The sequence below is a fragment of the Euphorbia lathyris genome, chromosome 8 (assembly GCF_963576675.1).
Source record: "Euphorbia lathyris chromosome 8, ddEupLath1.1, whole genome shotgun sequence".
Lineage (NCBI taxonomy): Eukaryota > Viridiplantae > Streptophyta > Magnoliopsida > Malpighiales > Euphorbiaceae > Euphorbia > Euphorbia lathyris.
This window is the reverse complement of record NC_088917.1, coordinates 27,417,649-27,426,928: the sequence shown is the minus strand read 5'-3', so window position 1 is coordinate 27,426,928 and position 9,280 is coordinate 27,417,649. Positions and strand designations below refer to the sequence as shown.

Here is a 9,280-nt window from a genome sequence, read left to right as displayed (position 1 = left end):
GCTTCCGTAACAGCGGGCTTATTACCAACACGCTTAGTTCCAACCATGGTGATGGTGTTGTGTGTGTTTAGGGTTTGAGAAGAAGAAGAAGAAGAAAAAGAAATTGAGAGAGAAAGTAAAGCTTAAAGATGAGTTTGGGGTTGTGAATTGGAAGTGATTGAAATAGGAAAGAGGATAGAAATTGGAGTGAATAAATTGGGAAGAGGAAAAGTAGATTTTTGGGGAAGAGTTTGGAGTAAGGGATTGGGTAAAAATAGAGGTGATGTGAGGTTTGTGTAAGAGGTAGGTTTATATAGGGTTGTATAGGTAGGGGAATAGGTAGAATAGGCAAAATTTAGAGTTAAAATCGGATTGAAAGGGGCAAAAGATACGCGTGTCGCGATCGCGAATGGCAAAGCCGCGGCCGCGGCACACGAATTTCAGGCAATATTCGCCCTGAAATCTTGCCAAAGTTGCTGCTCATACCGAGAATTAATAAATTCTCGGTAGAGAATTGGTAAAAATTGCCTATTTTGGTGCCTTTTGACATGGTTTGTGCAATTTTGTTGAGGAAATGGTTCCTGAACTTAATATGAAGGGTTCATGCACTTAAAACTTAAATAAATGTCATTAATTCCAAGGAAAACCAAAGGTTTTACCTTAATAAAATGAATTAAAGTATAATAAATTGATTATGAGTAATTAATGAAACTTAAATGTTCATTTATGCATATAAGTTAAGAGAACCATATTAAATGCATAATAAGTGCATGGTAATACATATTTAATACATGAATTGAATTGATTAAATGATAACTTAATTTATTAAAAATAAATTGAGTTACAAATTGAATTAAATGTGGATATACGTGTGGAAAAATAGAAAACCATATTTGTTCAAGTGAATCCTTTTTATCTTAATTTGATTATGAAAAATTAGAAAGTACCCATATGAAATATGCTAAGTATAGATAATGGATCAAATGGATAAAATTTAAGAATTGAACTAAATAAGATTTTTATTATTGTAACATATGTACAAATAATGAAAACAAACCATTAATTAAAACAAAACAAAAAAAATATATACAAAAACAAAAATGAAAAACAGAAACTATTCTTCATATTCATCCCTATCTAACGGGATATTTCTGGCCTTAATACGATCAATTTTAAACTGCACGAAAGTTTCACGTTCCGGTGCAGACAGAAATTGAGGCCCTGCTCGAAAGACACGTTTCACAAGTCCTTCGTGCTCAAGAAATTCATAGTCAATTGTCGGGAAGAATTCATCATCACTCCAGGGAACATCAATAGTACCCTTTGAACCGAGAATTATTCCACAGATTATATTACCGAACCCAATCTTCTTATCTTTGGATCGAGAGGCGGCGACAAGACCTTCCATCAGAATTTTGGAAGAATCCACTGCATTTCCCTGGAATATATCTCCAAGAACATACAAATCTGTGTCACGGACCACACTACTGAATGTGCGCCCGAACAAACTGTGACACAGAAATTTGTGTAAATACATCATGGAGTTGGAGCGAAAAGAGTAATTATAGGCGAGTTTTGAATTGAATCGCCAGAATCCAGTGAGCATTCTCCAAATGTCTGAGGATGTCATGTCTCGTTCAGGATGACGTTTGATTGTATCCCTCGGGGGAAAACCAAACCAAGCATGCAACTCAGGATAGCCGAAAGTGAAGATTTCGCCTTCCCGACGAAAACTGAGATGTACTCGTCGTTTATTAGTAAAACGCACGGTACAGAAGAATTCGAGTATCCAGTCGCCTATTATTGGAAATCGCATTTGGGCGAATTTTGTCCACCCTAGGCGCTCCATATAGCGGCTCATGTCATCAGTAATTCCAAGTTGGTTGTTAAGGAATTCATCCATATACAACATTCCGGTGAAGAATTTGTAACGGAGATTCCAATAACGCCTACCTTCATCATGATTGAAGATATGAAAAGGCGCCCCATATTGCTTGGATAAGTCTGGGCATTTGTTGATTGAGGCAGCATTGTGCCTATGTGATTTGTATTTGGTAGGCATGGTGCAAAGTTAGTGTTACTTTAACAAAGAACGGTGTTTGCGAAGAAAATCAGAGTTCTGACAAAGATGAAAAGAATTGGAACAGAACCTGAATCCTCTAAGATTAATTTATAAGAGTTTAAAATGAAAAGAGGTATCGTTTAAATTATGAAAAGGTATAAATTGCACCTTTCGAGAATGAAGAAACTTAATGTTTCATTTGCCAAGCGGTTCGTTGAAAGGATTAGAGTGTTTCAGACCTGATAGTGCAGGAAACACGCGTGTCGCGACCGCGAATGGCAAAGCCGCAGTCGCGACACGCTGATTTCCTTGCGGAAATCAGGCGTCTAAGCTATCTCCCGATTCACGGTAGAGAATTTAAAATTCTCGATATGAACAGAGAAATCCGAACCTGTTTGTGACATTCTGAAATAAAGGGATTCTCGGCAGGGAATTCTAAATTCTCGGCAGAGAATTGCCTGAAACTTCAAATTCATCTTAATTTCCTAAAAATTAAATCTAAAATCATGAAATAAAAATATTTTATGCATTTAAATCATAACATAAAGTCATCTAATCATAAAAATGGCATTTTGGAAAAAATAAAATAAAATAAAATATAACAAAATAAAATAAAATAAATGAACAAAAATATAAAAATAATAAAACAAAATAAACTGTGTAAGAAAAACTGAGTAATTTATATGTCAGACAATCTTGTTACGAACTCAATTCCTAGTTGGGAAATATTTTCGTAATAAATTTTACATCGATTGCCATTAACTTTGAATCGAACTCCGGTAGAACCTTCCAGTTCTAAAGAACCATAATCGAATGTTTTGACGACTAAATATGGTCCTATCCATCTGGACTTAAGTTTTCCTGGAAATAAACGAAGTCGTGAATTAAATAACAGCACTTTATTCCCAACATTAAAGTGTTTGACTTTAATTTTGGCATCGTGCCATTTTTTCACTTTTTCTTTATAAATTTTTACATTTTCGTAAGATAGATGACGTAACTCATCTAACTCATTCAAATTGAGCAAGCGTTTATTACCTGCTTGTCGCAAATCAAAGTTTAGTTCTCTAATAGCCCAATAGGCTTTATGTTCTAATTCGACTGGCAAATGACATGCCTTACCATACACTAAACGGTACGGAGTCATTCCTATTGGCGTTTTAAATGCAGTACGGTATGCCCATAACGCATTATTGAGTTTAGAAGACCAATCTTTTCTAGAAGATGAAACCGTTTTCTCGAGAATCCATTTGAGTTCTCTGTTTGATATTTCCGCCTGACCATTTGACTGAGGATGGTACGGCGTTGATACGCGGTGGCGTACTCCATATTTTTTCATAAGTGTTTCAAAACTCTTGTTTATAAAATGAGTACCGCCATCACTAACGATAACTCTTGGACAACCAAATCTACAGAATATATCATCAAGAAAATTAACGACAACTTTAGAATCGTTTGTCGGGGTTGCAATTGCTTCAACCCACTTCGAAACATAATCGACGGCAATTAATATGTAAGTTTTACCATTGGAATGGGGAAAAGGTCCCATGAAATCTATTCCCCACATATCGAAGACTTCAACTTCTAATATGGTTGTGAGGGGCATCTCATCTTTCCTTCCTAGATTTCCTATTCTCTGGCATTTATCACAACGAATGATAAATGAACGGACGTCCTTAAACATCGTAGGCCAAAAGAAACCGCTTTCAAATATTCTAGCAGCTGTCTTGTTAACTCCATTATGTCCTCCATAAGAACTAGAATGGCATTCCGACATTATGGATTCGTATTCATTTTCACCAACGCATCTCCTAATTATCCCGTCACCACAAGTCTTGAACAAAAAGGGATCTTCCCAAAAATATTGTTTAATATCGAAGAAAAATTTCTTCTTTTGTTGGAAATCTAATCCTTCCGGAACAATATTGGCTACAAGATAATTAGCAATATCTGCATACCAAGGTGACATGGCACTTTTTATTTGATAGAGGTGTTCATCAGGGAAATCATCTTGTATACCGGTAGTTTCACCTATAGGACCGTTTTCATCTTCAAGTCTCGATAGATGATCGGCGACAAGGTTTTCAACTCCCTTTTTGTCTTTTATTTCTATATCAAATTCTTGTAATAATAAAACCCATCTAATTAGACGTGGTTTTGCATCCTTTTTAGCAAATAAATATCTTAATGCTGCATGATCAGTATAAATAATAACTTTTGAACCTAATAAATATGACCTAAACTTGTCACATGCAAAAACTACGGCTAACATTTCTTTTTCTGTTGTGGTGTAGTTTAATTGTGCACCAGACAGTGTGTGACTTACATAATAAATGACATGAAGTTTCTTATCCTTTCTTTGTCCTAAAACACATCCGACAGCTAAGTCACTTGCATCACACATAATTTCAAATGGTAGATCCCAATCGGGTTTAGCAATAACAGGTGCACTGACTAAAGCTGTTTTCAATGTTTCGAATGCTTTAACGCATTCTTCATTAAAATCAAAGGTTGAATCTTTCATGAGTAAATTAGTAAGTGGTTTGGAAATTACAGAATTTTTTTTAATAAATCTTCTGTAAAAACCAGCATGTCCTAAGAATGATCTTACTCCCTTAACAGTAGTTGGAGGGGGTAATTTCTCTATTACTGAGGTTTTTGCTCTATCTACTTCTAATCCTTTTTCAGATATTTTGTGACCTAAAACAATTCCTTCGTCAACCATGAAATGACATTTTTCCCAATTTAATACCAAATTTGTTTCTTCACACCTAGACAAAACTTTATCCAAGTTTTCTAGGCACGAATTAAAAGAATCTCCATAAACTGAAAAATCGTCCATAAAAACTTCCATGATATCTTCAATGAAATCATTAAAAATCGCAGTCATACAACGTTGAAATGTTGCAGGTGCGTTACACAGACCAAAGGGCATTCTTCTATATGCAAATGTTCCGTAAGGACATGTGAAGGTTGTTTTATCTTGGTCATCCGGGTAAATGTATATTTGAAAGAATCCGGAGTAACCATCAAGGAAACAGTAGAAAGCATGACCAGCTATCCTTTCGATCATTTGATCAATGAAAGGAAGAGGAAAATGATCTTTCCTAGTTGCTTTATTTAGATTTCTATAATCTATACAAACCCTCCAACCAGTGGTGGTTCGCGTAGGTATTAATTCACCTTCTTCATTCCTTACAACTGTTATGCCTCCCTTTTTAGGTACACAATGGATAGGACTAACCCATTCACTATCCGAAATAGGATAAATGATTCCATTATCAAGAAGTTTAGTAATCCCATTTTTTACTACTTCTTTCATGTTCGGATTTAGGCGTCTTTGCCTATCCGTTTTAGGTGGCTTATCTTCTTCTAAGTGAATTCTATGCATTACAATTTAAGTCAGAAATTTGCCAACCCATGCTTCCTATCCTATTTCTAACAACTTCTTTCAATTTTTCTGTTTGAACTTGTGTCAACTTGTTAGAGATAATTATAGGTAGAGAGTCGCCTTCGCCTAAGAAAGCGTACCTCAAATGACTTGGTAATTCCTTAAGTTCTAATTTAGGTGGAACTATGATCGAAGGCGAAACCGGTCCATCTTCACGAATCAAAGGTTCTGGGTCCTTATCTTCTAGTTCCTCACTCATTATAGGATCTATCATTTCTTCTTTTTGAACAATGTCATTTACACATTCTTCAATTAAATCAAGTTTCATACAAGCGAAATCTTCCATCGGATATTTCATTGCTTGGTTCATATCAAACTCAATCTTATCATCTCCTATTCGTAAAACTACTTTCCCTTCCGACACATCAACTAGAGCACGTCCCGTGTTCATGAACGGTCTACCAAAGATTAGCAGACAGTTTACATCATAAGCAAAATCTAAAATAACGAAATCGGTAGGAAAAATAAATTTGTCAACTTTAACTAAAACATCCTCAATTATACCGTATCGTCTTTTAGTGGTTTGATCTGCTAATTGCAAAACCATATTGGTACGTTTGATGTCTTCTTCTAAGCCTAACTTATTAAAAATAGATAATGGCATCAAGTTAATACTTGCTCCTAAATCACAGAGGCAACTGGGAAATTCAATATCTCCCAATTTACATGGAATGGTAAAACATCCGGGATCCTTGAGTTTAGTGGGCAAATTGCTTGACACAATCGAACTGCAATCCTCAGTTAGTGAAATGGATGAAATTCCTTCCCAACTGATTTTCTTTGAAATTAAATCTTTGAGGAATTTACCATAATTGGGAATTTGCGTAATTGCATCCATAAACGTTAAATTAATATGCAAATTTTTAAGTTTGTCTAAAAATGTTAAAAGTTGTTTGTCATAGTCCTTGTTGCGGACTTTGTGTGGAAAAGGTGGTTTGGGTACAAAAGTTTTTGTACTAGAGTCAATCGGTGCATCTTTTTGTTTTAATGTATCTTCTCTGGACTTTGGTAAATCAGTTCCAGGTAAGGTCGAATTTCCGGGCATTTCCGGGCCTAAGTAGTTTTTCTCTGAACGAAGAGTGATAGCCTTAACATGCTCTTTCGGATTTTCTTCCGTATGGCTTGGAAGACTTCCCTCTTTGCGGGATGGAATTGATTTAGCGAGTTGTCCAATTTGAATCTCCAAATTATGGATGCTGGATGATTGGTTTTTAATAAGCTGATCGAATTTATTCTCGATCCGTTTAAAACCATCGTCGTGATTACTTATTTTTCCGCTCATCGCATCAATGAATTTGTCGATTTTAGAAGATAAAGTGCTAATCGTATCTCTTGATTGATTTTGATAATTATTAGTACGATTTTGATTAGCATTAACATTATTGTTATTATTATCTCTCCAGTTAAAGTTAGGATGATTTCTCCATCCAGGATTATATGTATTGGAATAAGGGTTATTAGTTTGGTTTTGTCCTTGGACAAAGTTTACCTGTTCAATTTCACTCATACCTTCGTAATCCACATCCGTTCGGATTGGTTGACCATTAGGATCACACGGTGCCATAAACCTATCAATTTTGTGCGACAAGGCAGAAAATTGGGCTTGCAACATCGCTACTGGATCAAGATTCACTATACCTTTAATTGATGATGTAGTTGAGGATGATGGTTTCGCTGATGGTAGGTGTCCACGTTCCGCGGGCCACATACTGCTGTTGATTGCCATTTCCTCCAAAAGTTCCCTTGCTTGGGCAGATGTTTTCTTCATGAATAACCCTCCAGACATGGCGTCCAATGAACCTCTAGTTGTAGGATTTAGTCCATTATAAAATGTTTGCATTAAAAGTTCAGCGGGCAATTGGTGGTGTGGGCATAAACGTTGAAGTTCTTTAAAACGTTCCCAAGCCTCATATAGAGTTTCACTATCATTTTGAGAAAAAGACGTTAACTCTTTAATGACTCTTGCGGTTTTTGCTAAAGGGAAAAATTTTGATAAAAATGCTTGGGCTAATTGCTCCCAAGTCTCAATTGATGCGGCTGGCATAGAAGTTAACCATTCTTTGGCTCGATCCTTCAAAGTAAAAGGAAAAATGCGAAGATTGATTGCTTCTGCAGTCACATTTGGTATTTTAAAAGTGTCACAAATTTCTAAGAAATTTGTCAAATGGGTATTAGGATTTTCGTTAGGTAACCCGTAAAACGTTACATTATTTTGCAACATATTAAGCAACGCAGGCTTAATTTCAAATTGGTTTGCATTAATTTGGAGTCTAACTATACTGTTTGTTACACCGGCCACTCCTGGCCTAGCGTAATCCATAAGTGTGGCCATAACTTCAGGCTCGGTAATTTTAGTTTTTATTGGGGTTTTGTTTTTCTTTTTCTTTTCTTTCTTGTTCTTTTTAAGAGTTCTTTCAATTTCTGGGTCAATAGGATCTGGTGACGTGTCCGAACTTCGAGAACTGCGCATGAACTTGAAATTTCGCACGAACCGAAACTACCTATAAAACAGAATTTGAAAAATAAATATGTTAGTAATTGAAAATAAATAAAATATAAAAGTTTGAATAAGTATGAATAAACCTAGATTCGTAATAAAACACGAAAAATTTAAAATTTTGTCAAAAATTTTGGCATTCCCCGGCAACGGCGCCAAAAACTTGTTGAGCGATTTCCGCAAGTGCACGGTATACGCTTGTAGTAATAAAAGATATCGATCCCACAGGGAACGTTTTTTTAACAAAACTTATTTACAATCGGTTAAATTTACTTTTAAGGTTTATAATATGGAAAATCGTTTAATCGGTTTTTGGTTTTGAAATTGTTAGAATAAGAATTAGATTAGAATATGAAGATGTTAGAAGGTATCTGATTAAAAATGAATTTGCAAAACAGGAACGTTTTAGTACTTTAGAAAAGTAAACAAGTATTTTTGTTTGCATTAAGCAAAGAAAACAACTTTAAACTTTGTACGAATTATAAAGATGAAATAAATGACGGAACCTCTAATTAATTGGCTTTGAACGCGACAAAACCCTTATCCGGGATAATTGCCCTTAACCAAATTAAAACTCTACCGAGATAATAATTTGCCTAAGTGTTCAACAAAGTTTCCATGTAAAGATTTTGGATTAAACTACGTTTTAATGAAAACACCAGCAGTCACTTTAGTGGATTGGTTACCATAAATGCTGCATAAAGATCTATCGAATAGAACGGACTTTATTAGATGAAATATAAATTGATACAAGCTTACAGAGAACATGGAGCATTGAATTCTTCGATGGCGTGCAAGTGAACGGCTTGTCAATCCTTTCCTTGGGTTTCGTTAGAGTTTGTCAGGCTCAGGGGCGAATCCTCTACTCAATCTTCTCGCTGAATCTTCGTAATAGAGACTGGGTCGGTCCACTACCAAAATGTAAACTAAACTGGAACAATGTCTAAATGCTACTGATTTTGTTATTATTTTGTAAACAATGTGTGTACATCATATTGCTTTTTACAGAATCGAAATCTAACTTCTGAATCACTTGATTCGGAATTTCTGCATAAATTCTACACTAATCTCTTTCTTCTACACATATCATTCTTATTCAACTCTCCATCAACTCTTTATTTATAGATGATGAAGAGTCTTGATTGAAGTGTCGTGTCCGTTGTGAAGGATCGTGTCCGCTGCGAAAGGACGTCTTTATCCACCCGAACGATCGCGTTTCGTCGAAAACGAAAGTGTGTAACTAGGCTTCTAAAATCTCCTGCTCGTACCGAGAATATTAAATTCTCTACTG

General features: G+C 35.5%; 1 non-coding gene across 1 annotated transcript; it reads left to right on the top strand.

Annotated features, from left to right (window-relative positions):
* Positions 1-7,348: 7,348 nt before the first annotated feature.
* Positions 7,349-7,455, top strand: LOC136204324 (small nucleolar RNA R71). Its single transcript, XR_010675168.1, has one exon. It is a non-coding gene; the product is annotated as a small nucleolar RNA R71 (small nucleolar RNA).
* The last annotated feature ends 1,825 nt before the right edge of the window (positions 7,456-9,280 follow it).